This window comes from Lichenostomus cassidix, chromosome 9, assembly GCF_008360975.1.
Source record: "Lichenostomus cassidix isolate B80296 chromosome 9, HeHo_3.0, whole genome shotgun sequence".
NCBI classification, from domain to species: domain Eukaryota; kingdom Metazoa; phylum Chordata; class Aves; order Passeriformes; family Meliphagidae; genus Lichenostomus; species Lichenostomus cassidix.
The window spans coordinates 10,281,876-10,303,274 of NC_139490.1; the positions used below are offsets into that span (position 1 = coordinate 10,281,876).

At 44.6% G+C, this 21,399-nt stretch overlaps 1 long non-coding RNA gene across 2 annotated transcripts in view; it reads left to right on the plus strand.

The window, feature by feature from the left end:
* LOC146433253 (uncharacterized) overlaps positions 1 to 21,399 on the plus strand; it is a 57,258-nt gene that overhangs the window by 21,361 nt on the left and 14,498 nt on the right. The window contains exons 6-7 of one of the 2 annotated variants that reach the window (XR_014854026.1): positions 4,734 to 4,856; positions 17,233 to 17,332. This is a non-coding gene — a long non-coding RNA (uncharacterized LOC146433253). The remainder of the gene's footprint in view (positions 1 to 4,733; positions 4,857 to 17,232; positions 17,333 to 21,399) is intronic. The other variant, XR_014854025.1, reaches the window with a different exon arrangement.

Here is a 21,399-nt window from a genome sequence, read left to right on the forward strand (position 1 = left end):
ATTGTCCTCAGTGGAAAACTGAAGCAGAGAGTAGAGAAGGTAGTACCCATTCAAGGTCCCACAGAGGGTGCCCCAAGGAGAATGAGGGTGGAGCTCAGCTCTGCTCAGCCAACTATTTGAGCCTTGTGTGAGGCAGATCATTCTGTAAAAGGCCAGAGTTTCTCTGTTCCAAGGGCCAAAGCAGTGCCAAGTTGCAAAGGGATGCCTGGAAGGCTCTGCCATGTCCATTTGTGGTGGGTTATGCATGCTGGGTTGTAGGGCACTGGGAGAAGTGCCACTTTCCACTATATTTCCTGACTGAAAGGTTATCTGTTTCCATGGGCTCTGCTACTCTCCTTTGTATGTTTGGGACACTTGGCCAAAATCCCCTCAAGCCTTCATGTTCTTGTCCTTGGATTTATTACAGGTGGCAAGCAACTCCCTTTTGCAAGATCCTCACAGGAAGGATCTTGGAGCGATCAGCCCTAATCAAACTTGGCCCTTGCTCAGGGCAGGATCGTATTCCCCTGCATGCCTCCGTGGCTATGGCAGGCAAAGAATCTGTCATCGTGTCTGATGACCTTGCCTGCAGTGCAAAGTGCCAAGAATGCCCCATGTTTTCTCAGGGTGGGGTGCTGTCCACCACCAATGCCCAGCAACGTGTGATGATGGCGTGAGCGTGCGCTGGGATAGCTGGGGCATTTGTTGGTGGGCTTGGTGGGGGAGGAGCCCACATGCCACCACCTGGTTATTTTGGGCAATGGACTGAGCTGCTGAGCTGGATCTTTCAGAGCTTCATCCAATCTTCTGCCCCTACAGAAACATTTCTCAGACGTTAACACGTTGCCCATCTAGGTGTCATGTTTCTGAGAGATCTCTGCATCCCAGCATGAGCCCAGTGCATTTTCTCTTACCCTTCTTCAAATCTCAGAGCTGAAGGGCTGTTGTTAAAGGTGCCTGAGCATTTTGCAAGCCTCCACTGGCAGCAGGATGGCTGTCTTGCAGGTCAAACAGTTTTCTGTCTGCTTATTGACCTCTTTTTTACCAAGGCTAGATGGATATCAGTTACATTTGGACAGATGATGCTGAAGCAAAGGGGGACTTCATTAGCAACCATTTAACCCTTTTCCCTTTTAGATTTTAATGAGCTTCAGAAGTCTTATATCCCTCCATTTTCCATATGAAGTTGAGGTGTAATGAGTTGAGTGGTTTGTCCCAAACAAGTCTAACTAGTAAAGTGCTTGAAATTCAAATTTCTTCTTAATTAGTCAGATTCTTGATCAGAATGTCCTTCTATTTCTGGTAGTAGAGCCTGCTGGCATCTGTTTGAAGAGAGGCCATCCTGCCCAAATGGGAATTACCAGGAGCATACTGTCTTGCTTCTCCTAGCATGCCCAAAATGAACAGAGTTGGTCAGAGCAGGAACAAACCATTGTCATGGATGAACCAGCTATGGAGAATAACAAAAGTCAGTATCTTCCCTGAGCAAGATGACTTTACCATCTTGGTGCCCCCATCGCAGGGTGTGCTTGCAAGGTGAAACGTAGCCTCCAGGCATCACCTCGGAACGGTGCTCTCCAGGATAGGCTGGATTTCACCTGGCTTTGTGTGTAAGTGAGGTTGCCAACACCTGCACAAAGCAGAGGCAGAACAGACCTGAAGAGCAGCATCTGGTACCTGTTTGACCATGGCAGCGTGCATGGCCAGGTGAAGGTGTGAGCAGCAGCAGTGCTGAGGTGAAAATGATGCTGGCAGGGTTTTCTACTGGACTCCAGCCTAGTGTATCTTTGCTCTTCCCCCATCCTGTGTTGGAGCCCAATCTCTCTCATAATTGTCCACCTGGATCAATTTGCAGATTAAGCCCTGCAGCCAGCTGTGGTAAGCACAGATGGCACCCTGCAGCATGTCCAGGTATAGCCTGGCCTGCTCAGTGCTCCTGCCTGGAGTCACATGCTCTTCCCAAACTCTATTTGCAATGAAGGTAAGCTGTAAAAGAGGGGAGTATGTGTAAGAGAAGGGAGGTACTGCAGTGTGTCTGCATTTTCCTGCCTCTTTGCAGGCTTTTCAATGAAAGACAAAATAGGTGCATAGCCCTTGGTATTACAGGTTTGCAGTTTCCCTTTTGAAGCCTTTAGATGTGGATCTCAGCCCTGCGTTGGTAGACACTACACAGACAGCTAAGAAAGAGACCATCCCTGTCAAGCTGGTAAGAGGAGGGCTGTGGGTCTGCGTAGATTTAAGTTGAAAACCACATTGTCAACTGGCTGTGCAAGAGTGTCTGAGGCAGAGGGAATGTGTGTGATGGACAGGAAGGAGCAGTGTCTGCATGTGTGCATCAGGAAGTACCTGCAGCAGCTGTTGTAATTGTTTTAATAAAGGAATTTATCTTTTGGCACCTGAGGGCCCTTCCCAGGATGCCCTTGCTGAAGTTGCTGTTTGATTTCCAGGGCAAAAGAAGTACACACACAGAGAGCCCCATCTTGTTCATGCAAACCCACAATCCCATCAGCACATAGCTCCTCTTCCTTTCACTAACAGGGAAGGGGGGATGCGGGGGTTGAAATAATGACAGAGCTGATTATAATTAATATTTTTTTAATGTCTGAAGAGCGAAAGTTCTGCCCAAGTCCCCCAGCTGAGCACAAGCCAAAGTGCTAAATCCCTTTAGGGGTGTGTTTTATTACTGACGCCCTGCATGTCGAGGCTGGTCGCGGGGTCTGATGCTGTGTGTGTGGAATTTTTGTGGCTATTTTCTATTGTGCCAGTGAAAAGCAGGATCCCATCCGTATAATAAAAAGGAAACTTGAAGGTTTCTACGCCTACATGGAGGTGAATGCTTGCAGCGTTAGTGTTTTAATTAAGTATTTTACCTTCGCATGACTTTCCTGTATGATCACATTGAAAGCGATGGAGCAGATGTTACTGGAGTCGGAATATGATGGGATTCTCAGTGGCCCTTCCACAAAAGGTTTTGGCTGCTGCTTCATTATGCTGGTCTCTAGCTGGGCTGTTTTATAGTCTCGTAATTCTTTACTGGACAATGTGTGCTGGGTTTGATTCATCCCTGACTGTTCCTCTTCCAGGAGCAGGGCTCTGCTGGGATGATGGGGACTGGGAGGCACTGACTGCTTCCTGATCCTCTCTTGACCAGCTGGTTGATCTCAAACAGGTCGTTTGCTCCTCAGGACTCTGTTTTGTCTGCATGCCTGATGGCACACACAGATTGAAGGCTGAGCTGGGTTTGAAGTTGCCCTTAGCCAGGCTGTCTACAGTGTAGTAGTGGGGCAGCAGCACTTCCCAAATCAGTCCAAAGCCACATCCTGCAAGCACTGATGGCTTCAGTGGGCTGAAAGAAACCCTCAGCACATAGCAATTGGCCAGGAGGAGAAAATTGTTTCCTATGTGACACCTTAGGTGTGGTACCCTTATCTGGGAACAGCAGCAGTACTGCCTGCAGCCTTGCAAGCTTTCAAAGATCATCCAAGACTTCTGGATATGCAAACATGGAGAGCTCCAGGAGCATTGGTGACCTGAATTGTGTTTGTACCTGTGCAGCCCTTGGTCTCTTAGAGCCGATTTCAACCATCAGAGAACATGTGTGGAGGCACAGTCCCCAGGAGCTCCCAGCCACCCCTTCTCTCTGTCCCCCTCACAAAGCAGGGCTGTGCTGTCTCTGCTGTAGCTGTGTGTCTCCTGCCACCATTGCAGGTTGGGACACAGGTCCATGGGTGGCAGCTCACAGCTTCTGCACCCAGCCTCAGCCTTGTCTCAGGTGAGGAAGAGGATGTTCCCCTACAAGGTGGCTCAGTGTCTTTCCCTTTCTGTCAGCAGGAGCTCCACCAGCAATAGGCTGAACTGCACCAGCCTTGGTGGCTGCTCCTGCCGTTCCAGGATGAGTGTCTCTCCATCTCCCACACAGCTGGCATGTGTACTGCTGTTGCTCAACCACCTCCTTTCTGCCCTTCTGACAACAATGTGGACAAAAACAGCCTATAAATCTGTTCAGATTGTGTGCTTTAGTGCCTGACCTTGGATCTCCAGTCTTGTAATACCTACGATTCCATAGTGATCTTCCATCCAGGGGTGAGATGGTTTGGGCTTTGAACTTTGCTCCCTAAAAATATATTCAGCTCTGGTTGACAGAAGTCTGAGGTTTTCTCTGAAACTTTATTATTGTTTTCACTGGATTTTTTTTTTTTTTTTACCTTCCAAATCCTCTTTTTTTTTTTTCCCTCACCCCCAGAACAGCATGCTCAGCAGCTAAAGGAGAAAGCTGGCTGGGGCGTGCAGATTGTGAGCTCTGTGGGAGCTGCCGGGAGAGAGGAAGGGCAGCAGGATGGCTATGACAGAGCACACGTGGCTCCTGCCCTCAATTAGCCTGTGTGGCCATCACTGTTGAAATGAAAGCACAGCAGGTCTCCAAGGAGTTCTCTCGTGGGTCTTGCTGAACTTATAAGCTGGGACCACAGTATAACCTAATTTCCTGAAATGTCAAGAGGCTTATACTGGCTGCCTGCTATATTGGTGGTGTTTTTTGTTGGCTTTTTTTTTTTTTTTGAACACGTTGTACTCCCATTTCCTGCAAAAATATTCCTGTCAGTGTTTGATGATTGCTTAATAAGAGAAATCAGTAAGCACATGGAAAGTTCACATCCTGCAGATGAATATAATGACTATAAGCTTTCTTCTGGGCTGCCAGGGGTTGGAGGTTTTTTGGTTGTCGTTTGATTTATTTGGTTTTTTTACCGTTCCAGCTGAGGACATTGATTGGAAGCCGTGTCCTGAAAATGCTGAGACCATTGGTGAGCTGCAGGAGACCTTCAGAAACCACAGCCTTACTCCAGAAGGAAAGTCCTGGATGAGCAAGCTGGGAGAAGGTATATCAAATTGGGAAAAGTAACAATGTCGGGGACAAAGCTGTCACTCTCATGTTTTTATTACCTGTCTTGTGATAGACTGTGGGTTTTGTCTGATTTTGCAAGAGAAGAGGGCTTGTATAATCGTAGTGTGGGTGTGAACTTTTGTGAAGGTGACTGTAAGGCTTGCAGGCAAACCTGAAGGATCCCAAATGGATTTGTAGGGGTTTTTTTATATCTCTGTTTCTAGACAAGCTTTTATATAATTTCTTAGGTATTATTTCTGAGTCCTGCTGACTCTTTATTCAACATCAGTCTTTTATAATTCTTGTGTGAGCTAACACTCTTTTAGGCCTGGAGATACTGTGTTTATTGGGACCCTGACAGAAAATTTTAAAAAGCCTTTTTCTTCATTATAATTTTCATTCCTAACTTTAATTCTCCTCTGTCTAGAGCTTTCCCACTTCAAAGTGCTGTGCAGTCCATCAGCTAACTGGACAGCCTAGGTAAATGGCAGGTAAATAAAACTCCCTGCTACTTGTAAGTCTTTTGAATTTTTCGTAAGTCTCTAAATGTGGTGTTGAACAGGGAGACACTGAAAGCCACCAATTGGGAAATATTTGGCAGAGGGACTGACTGACAATTTAGACCGTCTGAACACAGGCCTGAAAGGAAAATCTTGTCTTGTGGTGACTGCTTTCCAAATGTCTCTTGCAATTTGTGTCCTCTCCCAGCTCAGTTTCATGGTTCTCATCTCCTTTCCTCACACAAGACTGTGGTTTCCCAGGCTCTGAGGGAGAAAAGAACTAGCCAGCAATTGTAATGGAAACCCTTACCTGATTAGGTGTCAGGAACATATTGAAAATAATGCAATTTTTATGCCACTTCCTATATTTTAGAACCCGAGGGCCAGTAAGAGAGAAATTGGTCAAGCAAAAATAAACAAAACAACACATAATGAGAATTTTAATCCTTAAATGATAATTAGACTTGGTCTGGAGCTGAGAAGTGCACCAGCCTTTTTGAGAAGGAGCAAAGCATATTTTCCTGTCACACCATAGGTGTATTCTGTTGTTCAGCTCCTTCCCATCCAGTGCCTTATATATCCCATATGCAGGAGTCATCATCTGATTACACAGTAATGTTTTGGTTCCCTAAATTTTGGGGAATATTAAGACACTGAGGTGAATGGACCTTGGGATAGGGTACTGCCTGTTGCAGAGGGAAGATTCATTAACTTTCTGTGGTTGGATCCTAGTGTCATCCCTTTGTGAGTATGTGTGAACACCCCTGGATGCAGAAAGCACCAATGTCTAACCACATTCTATAGAAGGCAATTTGAGATGATTAAAAGAAATATTCTATTTACTTATTTTTAAGGAGTAGAGTTACAAGCAGGCACTTCTAGCATGGCAAAGCTTAGACAAGGTGTTATGAAAGAAGAAATATCAGTCAAACCCCAGAGTTTTGAGTACAGTCATGTGACTCTCCCACTGTTTACAGCTGTCCTCTGCTGTTCAGAGCTTTTTTGACTCCTTTTACTGTCATAAAGGGCAAAGGATGCAGTGACAGGTGGTTTCATGCCTGGCCAGCATGAAGGCAAGGGGTGTTAAATCCATGTATTTCCTCACAAATACAGCCATTACTTTGCATTATTCTGGCTGCTTTCACTACCCAAATTTCTGTTACAACTGTATTACATGCTACCCGAACTGAAGAAAGGGAATTTTTGCCCTTCACAGATAAACCATCTCTTTGGGGGCCTAGCCCCACTGGCATCCTCTGCCCCAAATGAGTTGGAAGCAAATCTCAGTGGGAGAAGCCAGCTGAGGTCACCCAGGAGCATCACAAGAGGCTCCCCTGTCTCCTCAGCCCAAGGGGACGAGATATTTAGACAGCTGCCTCACTATGAATGGGACTCTCTGGCAAAAGAATTAAGCAAAGATTAAAATCAGTTTTAGCTGTTAAATGTGTGCTTTGCACAGCATTTAGCAGCTAAAAGGCTAATTATCTTTGAACTTATGCACGTGGTTTTAGATGTGATCCACACAAGTGTCTATTTTTTTATTTTGTCTACAAGGAGCAGAAAATCAGGATAAAAATGAGATGCTGGTGTCGGTAAGGTCACACCTTTGTGAGGAGGCTGGAGGCAGTGCCTGATCTGCAGGGCACCTGCTAAATGAGAATAGGTTAAAAAAATTACATTAACACTTGTCATTTAGACTCTCCTGTTTAATGGAAATTCATGCTCTTGATTAAGGGAATGCAAGTGTGCACGAAGGTAGGAAAACAAGGCTGCTCTGAGAGAAAGCCAAGCTCCTAGCTGGAGGGAAGATTTACTCTGGATGTTGATGATTGCAGGGCACAGAGAGTGAAATCTGGGAGGTGAAGAGTACTGCAAGACCTGCATAGGTCAGTGCAGAGCAAATCAGATTGGGTTTTAGAAAGTGCTGCAGGGAGACAAGGGGAACTTAGTGCTGAGTTGCAGTAAAATAGAGAGAGGGGCTCCATGCCCCTGTACAGCCTGGGTGCTTTGGAAAGCTGCTCAAGGCTCAAGATACCGAAGTCAATGAAGAGAGACAATGGGAGGAGGTAACCTGGTTGATAAAATGCTGGTGCCATTTAAAAACCCTTTAGGGAAGCAAGCAAGCATTGCCAAATGGTGATCAAAAAATTCTGGATCTTCCCATCCAGCACAAGCCAAATCATGACATAAGACAAAAGTTTTTTAGTTTGGTTTTGGTTTTTTTTTAACTTCAACCTCTTTAACATTTAGATTATCCTTAAATTATATTTCAAGCTTTTTTCTTAACCATAAAGCATGCAATTGTTACAGAAATGGGTCTAGGAATCAAAAGTGAATTTTTCATACAGCCACTGAAGGAGGGCTGATTGGAAGTCTTTTTTGGCATGGCCTTTTACACAGCTGAAGATGTCCCTCTTGCTCCCTTTAACCATCTCCCCCTTGCCTAAACACCCCAGCTTATGTGTTTGCTGGAGATGGTGTTTCCCAAATTTCTCCTTTTCCCTGGACTCTGATCTGTCCACATCTTTCTTGACAGGTGAGTGAGGCTACAGGCAATCCACCAGTAGAGACCTTACCTGTGCTGAGCAGGCAGGAAGGATGCCTTTACAAACATAGTATCTTGCACTGATTTTTACTAAATTAACCCCCCATCCCCAATTTTCACAAATTATCAGGATAATTTTGACTTTTGATCTTCTCTTCTATGTAATGTAATCTCATCTTAGCTTCTTTTTGCCTGCAGAAGTGGTATACATATTGTCAATTAATGTGATTTTCTTTATGAAACTACTGAATGGAACTAATTTCCAGGATCAAGGCTGTCAAGCAGAACACCCAAGATGAAGCAACTTATGAAATGCTTATCAGATGTACCAACTACAACACTTTTGCTCTGTCTAGGCGATTAATAGTTATTTTTCTACTATTGTTTCTGTTTCATGTGTTCTGTGTTGCAAAGCATCTCATGGAAAAATGTTGGTAGAAAGTGGTTAAAGAGCTTTCTTGTTTGCAGAGTTTAGACCTTCTGATATCAGACAGAGTCACAGCCTGACCTTTCATCAGCCCCTGCAGGTTGCCATACGTCTGTTTAATCACATGCAAGGTGTGGATCAATAAAGTTAGTTCTGTTAGCAGTGGTGAAGGTTCCTGCATTGATGTCAGAGAACCAATGCTGTGAAAAGGCCAGATTCAAGAAAATCAGTGAGAAATTTTTGCTTCAGTGATGGGCCAGGCAGGAATTGTAGGACAATAAGACTATGGTTTATGAAGTCAAAGGTATGGATTATGCATTTGAGAAGCCCATTAAGGGTTAGTAACATGCCTCAACATAAGAAAGATCTCCAGTTCCAGCAGCTTTGATTTGAAGGTATCAAGGGAAAACCAATTTCTTTTAGCAATTTAACAATGCAAATAGGTTCTAAGGTGATGATGAGAAGGTGAATATGTTACCCAGAATGGAACTGAGCAGCAGCAAAGCATTGGTGTGGAAAGGTTCACAAAAGGCAGCTTTGAATGACAAACACCAGTTTGGGCAAAAGGTTTTCTCTCCCAGCCAGCCAGGAGAGGTTCGAGATCCACACAGGACATATTCCTGATGACTCCACTGCTCTGTCCTTATTTCCATGGCTCTGCTGGTTGCCTACCACCTCGTAGAGGTGCTGCAGGCACTTTCTAGTGGGTTTATGTCATTGGTCAGAGATCTCTGTATATGTAAAATTTGGGAGAGATCCATCCCATCCCTGCACAACTGATGTTTGTAGATGATGGGTGAGGCAGTGATGTCTCAGGGAGCTGCACTGCCTTGGGCTATGATCTCATAAGTTAAGCAGGGTTGGGCCTGTTTGTTTTTGGATGGGGACTTAGAAGGAGAAGTTGATTGCTACAGTCAATTTGACTTGGTAATTCAGAAGGTGGTGCTCTTCCCCCTAGGTAGCACAGGCTGACATGCCAGAAGGATTAGGCTCACCACAGCTCCTAACCTCTTGGAAAAAATGTAAACCCAACATCCTCACCTTTCCAGAATGAACATCACGGGACTCCTGCTATTACCCCAAAGTCCCAACCAAATTCCATCTCAAAGCAACCACACCCTGCAGATGGAGATCCACCCTGCCCTTTCAGGAGGATGCAGTAGATTTTGCTTTCCCTTCTGGGTCGTATTGTACCTCCAGCTGAACCACTGCAGAGCTTGGCACAGATTGCAGCAGTATTACTGGGGTAGCAAATGGCCTCTCAATTAACTTGTGCAAATGTCCTCACTGTGAAGGGACTGTTTAAATGGGGAGGTGTTTTCCCACCTTTAGGGATTTTGGAAGCCTTGGTGGTACCTGGTTTGAACAATGCCCTCCTTGTGCTGAATGCAGGGTAGCAGCTGGAGCCTCCCTCTGTTTTGCCTTTGTCTCATCCTACTGCAGCACAGTGCCAAGGCTCTCACAGCACAGGCACACTCTGCTGCCCACTGCCCTCTCAGAGGGACAAAAAAAATTTTCTTAGCAGTTTTGCACACCTCTTCATATTCCAGTGTGGCTACTTGGGCCAAATTCTGGAGTGAGGTAGGTTATTTAGCAGCATGTAGGTGTAAAGTGCAGCAATTTTCTGTTCTGAGTGGGTGGTAGGGTTAGGGGTGCAGCAGGAAAAGCAGCAAAGAGGATGGCATTAGATAACATGCTCTCTGTGCCTAGAGCTGCTGGGAAGGGAGCTCTGGTTGCTTTGGCCATGTCTAAAGGCAGATTTGCTCAGTATTTGTTTGTTTTCTACCCTGTGAATGTGCTTGTGTGCATTCTTCTCTTTTAGTTTAGCTTAAACCTTTCCTAATCCTGTTAGCAGAGATAAATCTCTCTGAACCACAAGTGTCTTCACGGGAGTTTGCACGAGCTGGATTAATTCTGCGTGAAATCACACAGGGTGCCCTTGTGTGGGCAAACACAACCTCACATTCCTTACAGTATCCTTGGCCTTCCCTGCCTGCTCTCCCCTCTTGGCAGGGGAGGTCACACTGAAGCTTCTCATTCTCAATTTCCACAGCAAAACAAGCAAACCCCCCTTCCCCACCACAGTGACTATACAGGAAAAGGCCTGAGTGACCCCAAGCGAGGCTCTCTGTGTGGGGTCTGTCAAGAAAGGCTCCCTGAAGGGCTGTGTGCCAGCAGGACCATGTCCCTGACCTAGTGACATGCAGAAGGAGGGATTGTTCCCAGTCCTAGCCCCGCTGCTCTGTCCTGGCACAGCGCAGTGGGAGAGGCAGCTGAGCTTAGCTCAGGATTTTGCATATTCTTTACCATGCGTGTCCTGTCTTGACAGTATTTATGCAAATTTTTAAGGAGAGGAAAAAGCTGTCACGTAAAACAAAAATATTCATCCGAAGGCCAAATATGTAGGTTGGTTGGCTTCTGTGTTTTCTCTTTTTTTTTTTTCAATTAAAAATAAGGTAACCTATAAAATGACGATCTAGTTTAATATCCTCATTACATGTTCCAGGCAGTGTCTGAGTCACGCCGTTTGCGCTGTGCTTTGTACCCCTGCGGGGGATGTAAAAGCTCCAGTTTTGGAATATTCCTAGGTCCACCCCAGTCACATGTGCCAGGTGAGAGTACAAGGGTGCAGGATTGTGGGTAGTGAAAGTGAATTCTCTCAGGATAAAATTGCTGTCAGGACAGGACCCACCGGTCAGTATTTGACGTAATGGGTTTGGGTGGTCCTGTCCTTGCAATCTATGTCACCTTTTTGAGTTGAAACACACCTGAGGTCAAAAGAAAGTCCTGATGGATTGTCTTGTCCGTAGTTTTATTTCTGGTTAGTGGAACTTCATTGAGTTTATTTCCCAGCTAGTGCTAAGATCCATCAAAAAAATTTTTAATTGTCATCAAAAAACACTTATAAGGAGTGACAAAAGGAGCTGCCAGAGGATATCTCTTCTTCAGCACTTGAAGAGCTGCTGCACGTTCTCACGTCATGAGTAGTCAATTCTCATCTGCATGGACATTTCTTATGCAGGTAGAGATCTTCTGGCTTGTCTGGGCCATTTCACCTGGGCATTTTTTCAGAGATAACTGGTAAGATGCTTGCTGGTTAAAGCCAACTGTGATAGTGGGTTTTGTGACGCAGATTTCGTTTGCTAAGAGCCAGAATAAACCAGACTTGTCTCCTGGGATCTGCATACCACAACAGTCCAGAGATCACAATTGTGAAGACTATTTTTCTAGAAGACTTAAGGTCACAGCTGAGGTGCAGCAATCCAATAATTGATTGCTGATCAGCTCAAAGCCCCCGTTACGAGCCACAGTGCCAAACCTGTTTTCACATAACTAAGAGCATCTACACTGAGGGTTACCAATACCCAGCTCATATACAGGTGCCTTCATCTGTGAGAGAGCACTTGTGAGCCTTTTCCACCATTACAGGATCATGGAAAACAAAGTTGAATGTTATCTTCACTTTAGAGCACTTTGTACCCAATAGGAAGAGGCTGGGAAAAGGGATTCTCCTTTGGGCTATAGATCCCCCATCTGCTATATCTCCATACCATTCCCAGTGCAGTGAGCTCCAGGGACTTGGCAGATCTCAGCCCTTTTTCCACTAGAATTGCAGTTTTCTCCTTGGGCTGTGTCTAAATTTCCTTGGCATGGAGGGGAGGGCTGACGTTACCACCACTCCAGGGAATGCAGTAGCATACAATTATTACTTTTCAGATATGCTATACAGATACACTTGGAAACCTCCATTCTTTCCTTCCTTAAAAATATATGGCTCCAGTCAGTGCATTAAGGAGCTGTGGGTCTCTGACTCTCATGGTTTGCCTGTCCAGGGTGCCAGCCTGCAGTAAATGTCATGGGTCACCCATGCCAGACACCTCAACCTCCCAGCCCATTTCTGTGCCTGGCACTGGGGTGAACCAGCCAGATGCCACCAAACAATGACATGCAGGACTGCTCCCATAAGGCAGCACTGTGATGTTTGGCTTCCATCTGCCCCTTGCAGCCCTTCTGTGCCATCCTAGACCTTGTGCCTTGGCTGTCCCCTGTCACTACCCCTCCTTCTGCAGGCCATGCAGCATAGCCCTCCAGCACCAGGCAGGAAAATCATCGCTTTCATGGGCTGCCACACAGCTCCCAGATTATTTTAGGCATGTTGACTTCAAGCACACACACAAGTAACTATTGTGCCTTATGGCCACAAGGCCAAGTGCCACACGGTGTGGGCACAGCCGTTCTGCTCCAGAGCCAAGCTGGCCCTGGGCGGTGTCAGCAGGAGATGTTCTGTACTACCTGTCCTGGGAGGCTGGGAATTGCTGCCTAGGCTGGATGCCATTAGAGGCACAGATATAACCTTTACCTACTAACTAATGAAATTGCTTTTCCCAGTGCAGGGGCATACCTGCATGCTGTTAGCATTGGAGAGTTCAAGTTCCAGACCTGCTGTTGACTCCAGTGAGTCTATTGCAGTATTATGTGAAATATTATCTTTTTGATTTTTTTTCCTTGAAAGTTGTCCTTTGAAATTTATTTTTTGTTTAATGTCTGAAAGTTTTCCTTTCCCTGATTTGCCCTCTTTCTCTCCTAAAATATATGCATGCACAAAAAAATGTGACTTCTGGAAGTCTGGATGCTTTCCTAATGCATTTAATAGCACTGAGGACATGAAATACTGTACTGAGTCCTCTGGGAAACCTACAATTAGTGGGATGAAAATACCTTCTGTAAATGATTGAGTTCATGAAACAGTGTGAGTAATTAAAATGCTGTGCAGGACAGAGCTGAAAATCCTTGCAGGATTATCAGTGAGGCATTGTTTAGAAGATGTCCTTGGGTTGGACAGTGGCAGCAATGCTGGGTGCAGGCATTACTCAGAGCTCCTGCTGAGAATGGAAGGTGGCAGATACCATGTGTAGCACCTGGTTAGTCTTCTGTTTTCTTCCATTTTTTGTCCCTGCTGTTCCAGCTGAGAGGAGCTCTTCATAGTTTATTTATTTCATCCCAGGAGGTCTGCAGATTGATTGATTGGTTGTTGAGTTGTTTTTTTTGTTTGTTTGATTGTTGGGGTTTGTTTTTTAAACCAGTCTGTAACGATAATTGGGAGTGCAGAGCAAGGGAAAGGGCAGCTTTGAAAAGTTGATCTCTGTAGATCTACTTGTGTCGTGGTCTGAGTGGATGTGTGGATATGATCTTATCCAAGGATAGGCACCATAGAGCTGCCCACAGACCTGCTTAAACATTTAACACCTAACTCCAGTTTCCATGCCCCGTTTCCAAAGGCATTTTAGTGCCTGTAGATGCCTACAGAGCTTTCAAAGGGCCTTAGCTCATTAGATACCCTTTGTGACTTTGATGGGATTGATATGTTTAGCTTTATTAGGGTCCTTTGAAAGTTCCACCAGGAGCCCACTTGCCATGTGCCCAAAATCCTTGCAAAGTGTAATCAGTGTTTGTATTTTGTTTGTTTGGGTTTGTGCCTGGAGCTGCACTTCCCAACATGGCAAGTCCTGCCCAGCACAGAGCAGCTCCAGAAATGGCAAAGGCTGCAAGGTGCTCACACACTGTGATAACCAGTTGGACAGGATTGGAAAGGACAGTGACAGGTTATGCAAGTGAGCGGTGGGTAATTTACTTTGTGAAGATGTTTAAAACTCACCATTGTTTTGGATTCATGAGTGGAAGTTTATTATGATAAATTTGTTGGAGGGAAAGGTCACATTTTTGTTTCCTGGGTGAAAAGGGAGGCCAGACAAACACAGAAATACAGTTACAAGCACAGTTAGCAGATGTCTGCATTCTTTCAAATGTGGGGTGGCATGAGTGACCTGGTGGGTGTGGGCTGGAGGAGGGGTTTGAAAGGGCAAAGGATTTGCACACAGTAGGCCTGGAATGAATTTGACTTGAAGAGCTTTGCAGGGAGGACAGGAATGAGAGAAAGGGAAGAAGAAAGGAAAAAAGCCATTTTCCTTGGTTGGGTGAAGGTGATGGGACTGGAGGAACTGGTGTGAAGGTGTGTGAGTGGGCCAGACCTGAGCCATGCATGTGGGCAAGGGGGAGCTGACTTGGGTGCAAAACAGGTTAAACAAGGACACGAGGCAAGAAGGTAGGAAAGGGAGGGGGAGCTGAAGGTTGGGAATGTAGAAGGTGAGTCCAGCATGACAATGGGGGTGAGATGGCAGGCAGACCTTTCCTTTTCCAGAGGCAGTTACTTATGAATACCCATTATGTCTGTTTTTATCTCTCTGCAAGGAAGCTTTCCAAAAGCATGAATAATACCTTATTAGGTAGAGGGTAAAGCCCCTCCTTTTTATCCTGCTTTAATTCATGCTTCCTCTGCTTTGGTGGCTGCCTTGTACATGGTTCTGTTAGAAGTGCAATTATCATTCTTCCTGGTTGGGCGGTATGAAGGGCGTAGCCTCTCGCAGCATCTCCTGGAGGCTTATTACTCAAGAGAGAGGAGCTGTGCATGAGAAGCCAAATTAAACTGAGCAAAGAGGAGGCTGTTTCCACCGCAGGGATGGAACAGATTGTTTTGCTGAAGACCAGGTCAGGAGCTGATCTAGGGGAGAATGAAGCTGGAAGGCTGTGATGAAGGGAATTTGTGCCATGGAGATGGAAGGCAGAACACTGTGGTTCTTGGTGGCTTAGCCTGCCTCCCTCCCTTTTGTCCACTGCTTTAGGGATTGGGGTTGCTGAGTGTCCTCTGCTTGACAGTGGAATATTGTCCTCACAGACTTCAGGGCTAGAAGTTGTAAAATTTTGACCCTCTCCTCTGCTCTTCTTCAAGATCTTGAGTATTCCTTCTTAGAGAAGTGTCCAGACCTAGTTTAAAGATCCCAAATCATGGAAAATGCAGTGTATCCTTGAAAGAACCACCTTCTCTCTTCCTTTTTTAAAAAGTGCCACTTTTCTCAGCATGAATTCATCTGTTTTTTAGCTGTCTTCTACCATTGCATCACCACTGTTTTCCCTCTGCTTTTTGGCAAGAGCATCTTACACACCACTCAGTGGTCAGCTTTGAGGGGCAAACAGTGTCTCCATCTCTATTTGCCAGGATTCCAGATATCTCTGAAGCTTTCTGAGCACCAGACAGCAAACAGTTAAGGCAGCTGAGCCACAGGTCTCAGAACATTTTGCTAGGGAGCCAGGTGAGCAAAGAACAGATAAAGGCAGCACCTGCCTATGGGTTTGGAACAGCCTGGGGCCATGGATAAAATGTAAATACACTCTGAAAATCTTATTGTCTGACACTGTGCCAGCGTCTTCTGGGCTCTTGTCATGGAAAATATTTCAGCTGAGGTCATTCAGTCAGCAAAAAACCAGGATTTAATACCCTCTGAGGTGCCAACTTGCTTCTTTCTTTGTGTCGATAAATAAACAAAGTAGGGTAGCATTTCATGTTGCCAGGATGATCTTTGTTTTATTAGGAAGGGCTTGAAGGTTGTTGAGATTTTTTTTCGGGTTTTTTTTCCTTCTCCTTCCTCCTCTTTAAATGCAAAGACTGTGTGTTTCTGCTCCCTTTCTCTGTTTGCTCCTCCTGGCTCATGCACACGCCCAGCCTTTAGAGTTAGAACTAATGTCTGCTTCTTGTAAATCTCTGCTGGCTGCCCCAGGCTGTGTTTTTAATTCCTTTATTCAGCTTTGAGATGAGTAGGAGAAAGGTGCAGCTTTTTGAGATGATGGAAGTTGCCATTTCCCTTCTTCAGTCAATTAGGCGCTTTGGTTGTTTTCAGCTAATTCTCTAAAACTTTCCATTGATGATAGCGCTGAGGGGTGTGGGGGGAGCTGAGGGATCTGGGAGGGAGAAGAGGGAGGGCTGGTAACTGGATTTTCTACTGGTAGGATGACTGATTTGCTGCCTGTGCCTCTAGGACAGAGAAACAACCTGACTTCAGAGCTGCATTCAGAGCAGCTGAGCTTTGGGTCAGTCAGATTTATGGCTTTTGATGGTGTTTGTGCAGTGTCTGTCCCTTTTCAAGTGTGTCATGAAAAGTGGTAATCCTGTCAGTGAGCTTGGGGAAACCATTGCTTTTTCTTCCAAATCCTTACAGTGGGAAATCCCTTCAAAGTTTGCATGGAGCTTTCCCTATTTATATGTCTTTAAGACCCTTCCACCACTGCCCATTTTGGGTAGGTCACGGGGTGCAGGCACTGCTGGGTGAGGATGAACCCTTTGTCCAAAGGTGATCCCTACCTACTGAAAGCCTTCACCTTAGCTATTTTTTGGCCACCTGTCCCTCCCTGGCTGCTCTGGGCCTTGCTCAGTGGCCTGCAATACCCAAGCCCCCTGTGGGTGGTGACTGCTCATACAGATGTTGTAGAAAGCACTACAGCATCCTGGAATGTCCAGCAATGGACTTCCCTTTCTTCCACTGTGCTTCAGCAATGATGTGAGAGCAAAGGATGGGCTTTGCATTCTGAAACATCAGCTCTTTCTGCTTTCAGGCAGGGAAGGAATGAGATCAGTCCTTCCACATCAGCACTTTTCTTTATCTTGTTGTTTTCTGCCCTAAGTCTGTCAGGGTCTGTGGCTCACCTGGTAATGAGTCTGCAAACCTTGGGGCTGGGAATCTTCTCACCTGATTTTGGTTATCTAAAACTTAGACATAAAGTTTAAGATTGTCATCTAGACTCCCTCTTTGCTCAGTGAGGAGTGATAAACAGCCCATGCCATTCACCTTACCCATTCTAGACATTTGCCTTAGGTTGGGATGATTCATGCTTTGGAAGCTCTTGTGTTCTCCACAAACTCTCTGGGAGGCACAGGGGAACATTCAGATCTGGACCCCAAGTTCTCACAGGGCTCTTAATCTGAGAAATCCAGCACCTGCTTCTCTTTACCATCTACCATGGATAGTGTCTATGTGCAGGGTGATATTACACTGTTCCTTGTTTTAAGGGGAGTGACCTGTGCCCATCTGACTGTTGAGATGTCTTTTTGCTGATTTTGGTTTTCTTGGAGATGGTGTTCTGCCTGAGGAGGTTTTTTAAGTGAGAAGGTAATAAGTACTTTGTCAAATGTTGTCATTCTGCTATCAGGTTTTTTTCAATCAATCAGGTCAGAGCTGATGAAAAAGTATGGGGGCCTGGTTTCCATTAAAACTAAAGATCTCAACTGCTTTATATTTACCCTTATGTTAATCTGTGATGTGATTGCTTACCCCGTGTATATCTTTGAAGGGGAAAGACTGCAGGCATTCCCCACCCCACATGAGATACAGACCTTAAAACACAAAGGGGAAAACAGAGCTTGGAGCTGAGCTAATCTTCTCAGGTTGCTGCTGGGAGCACAATGGTGGCAAATTGCTGTGGCAGGGGACCCTGTTCTTCAACCAAAGACAGGAACTAGGCTGACAGGACAATAATAGTGTGTTGGCTCAACTGGCAAACACACATCCCCTTTGGACAGACTCAAAATGTTACATTGAGAAGCAGTTAATACACCGTTGTGTAAGGCTCCTAATGGACTGGAGCCAGAATGCTCCATTAACCACACACATATAAAATATTCATTGAGCTTGGGTTTCGTTGCCAAGCTGGAGAAAGGGGGAGAAGCTTTTTGTATAGAGATAACACTGTCAGTATTGAGGGCTGAAGGGAGGAGTTGATGATGTGTTCTGAAATCTTTTATTCTTTTTAAGAAGAGAAGTACTTCTGATCCTTGGCAGTGGGCTAAAGGGTGAAAAGAGGATTAAATACAGTACTTGCCAGGTTTTACATTTCATGTTTAATTGACCAAGGGTTGAAGGTACCTCCTTCCTCTGTGCCAAACTCCCTGATCTGTTCTGTACCACATGCTTTCTGCAAATTAAACACAGGGTCAGTCTTTAGAAAATAAAAATATTGCAAAAACCACAATTGTGTTCCCCAGAAGGCTGGCTTCTAAATAGAATTAAGCTTCCCTAGGCACAGGAAAGTGAGGACTGTGGCGATAGGAAGTATAAGCATCAAGATTTCTCTCTGGAAAACACATGTTCACCTGTTTTTGTGTGAGGTTTAGGTGTGTGGTAAAAGGAGCTTTGTTTTCTGGGTGCTGAATGCACAATAAACATTTAGAAGAGATTTGGTTGGGAGAATTGGCTTGACTTGCTGCTGGTGCTTGAATTAGCAGACAATGAGGCAGATCATAAAATTGTGTTTCAGCCTGAATGAGTAAACATGTGTGCAAAAGATACTGTCCATGTGACCCTCTGTCTCTTGCCAGAAGCCAGCTTTGTGTATCCACTTAAGCCAGACATGCTGGGAGAACCACAGTCCTGCTGAGGAGGAAGAGGCAGGCTGTGGTGCTGTGTGGGATGGATAACTGGGAATATGAGGCCAGGAGGGAACATGTAGTGGTTTGCCTGTGCTCTGGGGGCTTTGTGTCTTGTGGTGTCTGTGCTGCCTTTGGGAGGATACTGGAGAGGAGCTGGTGACCTTCCTTGTGCATCACATCTGGTCATGGTTGTGTGAGCACCAAGGAATACAAGGGAGAGGTTCAGGAGGTAAAACAGAACATTTTGATAGGAGACAATGGTAAAGAACAGGAGCTCCATTACTGCATTCAAGAAATACTTGTCCCAGACAATGAGAGGCCCATTGTGTGTCTAAGGAAGTGGTGTGGGGAGAAAACATCTTGGAAACAGAAGCGATGCTCAAAAATGGACAGGAGGGATGATGTCTTCTGAAATGGGGGCAGCCAGGTTGGTGGCACTGGAAATGAAAACAAACACTGGGAGAGTCTTCAGAATTATGTGAAATGAGGTCCTGGAGAAGAATACGCTCATCCTGATGGCAAATTTCCTTCTGTGCCTTCATGGCAGGACAGAACAGCCACCAGTAATGTTCAGATAATCCAACAGTCTAAGCAAATCCCCAGTTAAACAGGCACACACAGACCAAGACCAAAAGTATCTGTGCTTTCCTATAAATATTAAATGCATATAAAGTGGGGATGGGTGAATTTCACTGTACTGGTCCCACAGAAATCTTACTGAATGGAGCTATCAGCACAACACTTCACTACCAGGATCCTCATGATGTGGAAATAACAGGAATAGATTTTGCCGTTGGAGAAGTGACTCAGTCGGTTGGAAATCAGAGTCCAATAAGATAAATCAGTTATCTGTATCATCATTTGCCACCCACTCTCTATAGATTGGATGTTGCCATGCCAAATCAAGAAAAACATTATAATAAACTTATCCTTTTAAATAGCTGACCATGGCACTGAAAATATCCATTAAATACTTAAAAAATATCAGAAGCAATGGAGAGTATACATGAAAATAGACTGGAGATTTACCCTACTTAGGATATAAAGGGCAAATTTTAATTTACATTTATAAACAGACCAATAAATGGGAAAAGTAATTTTTGACTAAGACCTTGTTTAAATTATAGCTGTTGCACTGAAGAATGGCTTGGCAATAGTGACCATTCCTGGTCAATTTCATTACTTCAGTAGGAATAATAACATTAGGAAAAACCCAAAGACCATGACTGTTTTTATTTTAAAAGCATTTTAATATTGAGAAATCTAATTTATTTTAATAGCATTAATGAGTAGGAAAATTGACTAAGAGTGTAAGTACCATGCCTGTATAGTGGAGAAAACATACCAGTTCCCAAAATTTACTATAGGTAAACAGTGGAGGAAGGGGCCAATAAAATGGTGTCCTTTAAAAAGTGGAAATTGTGCCTAAACAAATAAATCAGAGAGGAATATAATGTCTTACAAATTAAATGTAAATCCATTGCAACACAAACTAAAATAGTTTGAGGAGTGACTCACAAAAGACATGGAAAATCATTACAAACTTCCTTCAAATACAGCAGGAGCTGACAGTCTGGTGCATTCAGCAAATGCCCAAGGTTTGAAAGGAGCTCAGCAAACCCACAGAGAGCAGAGCCACTGCCTGCACAGCAAACAGGAAAGTCCTCTGAGGTTTGAGCCCAAGGAATGGTCCTGAACTGAATTGTTAACAGAAGAGTTTTTAAAACAGACATGAATGAAATGAACAATAGCAAAGCACCAGGACAAACGATATTCACTCAAATGTCCTAAACTGCTCTGGTGTGAAATTTTGGGTTCAGTCAGCCTCAGTCCCAGCGGAGGTAACTAATGTGACACCAATCCTAAGAAGTGTTCCAGCAGGGATTCCAAAAAAACTGCAGGTGACTCAAGTCTGGCTTCTCCAGCAGGAAAAATTGAAAGGAAATTACAGCAGATTTAGTGGCAGCAAACCTAAATACAATATAATGCGGGTCTGCTAACACGACCTTTGTAAATTAAAGTCATGTATTGCAAACCCTGGAGGTCATCAAAGGAATTAATAAGCATCTGGAAAAGTATGTGACACTTAATATAGTGTGCTTGGGGTTTTGAATGGGTTTTGGAAAGGTCTCATCAAGGTATGAAGAAAAAGATAGCTATAACTAGCCAATTTTCACACTAGAAAATGTTCATGCTCCTTTTAGTGATCCTTTTGGGGGTGAGGAGGGGAGGGCAGTCCTTGCAGAGTTTCTGGGGCAGGGGAAACTCTGTTCTTCAACAGCACTGCCTGAAAAAAGAATTAGTAAGTAGGGCAGAGAAGTGATTCATGACAAAAAAACACTGTCACAGTGATAACTATACCTTTTTGGTCCTTTTCTCAAGGATCCTGAGAGACTGGGCAATACAGTGGCAGACAAAAGTCAATGTCAATAAATAACACAGGAGAAAATAATCCCGACCATTCATGCCTCTAGGTTGCTATGTTCTCTGTGGTTTCTGTACTCAGGAAAATGATTAATAAAGTCATAGTTGCTCATTTGCCTGAAATGTCAGACAAGTAGTAGAAGTCGTATAAATGTCAAAGAGAAATTTTTGGAGTGTTTTTTTAATAATTGAAAGCAAAATAAAAAACTTATGTCACTGCAGTACATAGAGGAGAGTGACAGAGATGTTGATCTTCCTGTAGTGCTCCTGCATCTTGGCTGCTGTGTTCAGGACTGCTCACTCAATTTCCAAAAGATGTACTAGAAGTAGAAACAGCATAGAAAAGAGCAGTAAGAGTAGCTAGAAGTATGAAATGTCTCTTTTTTT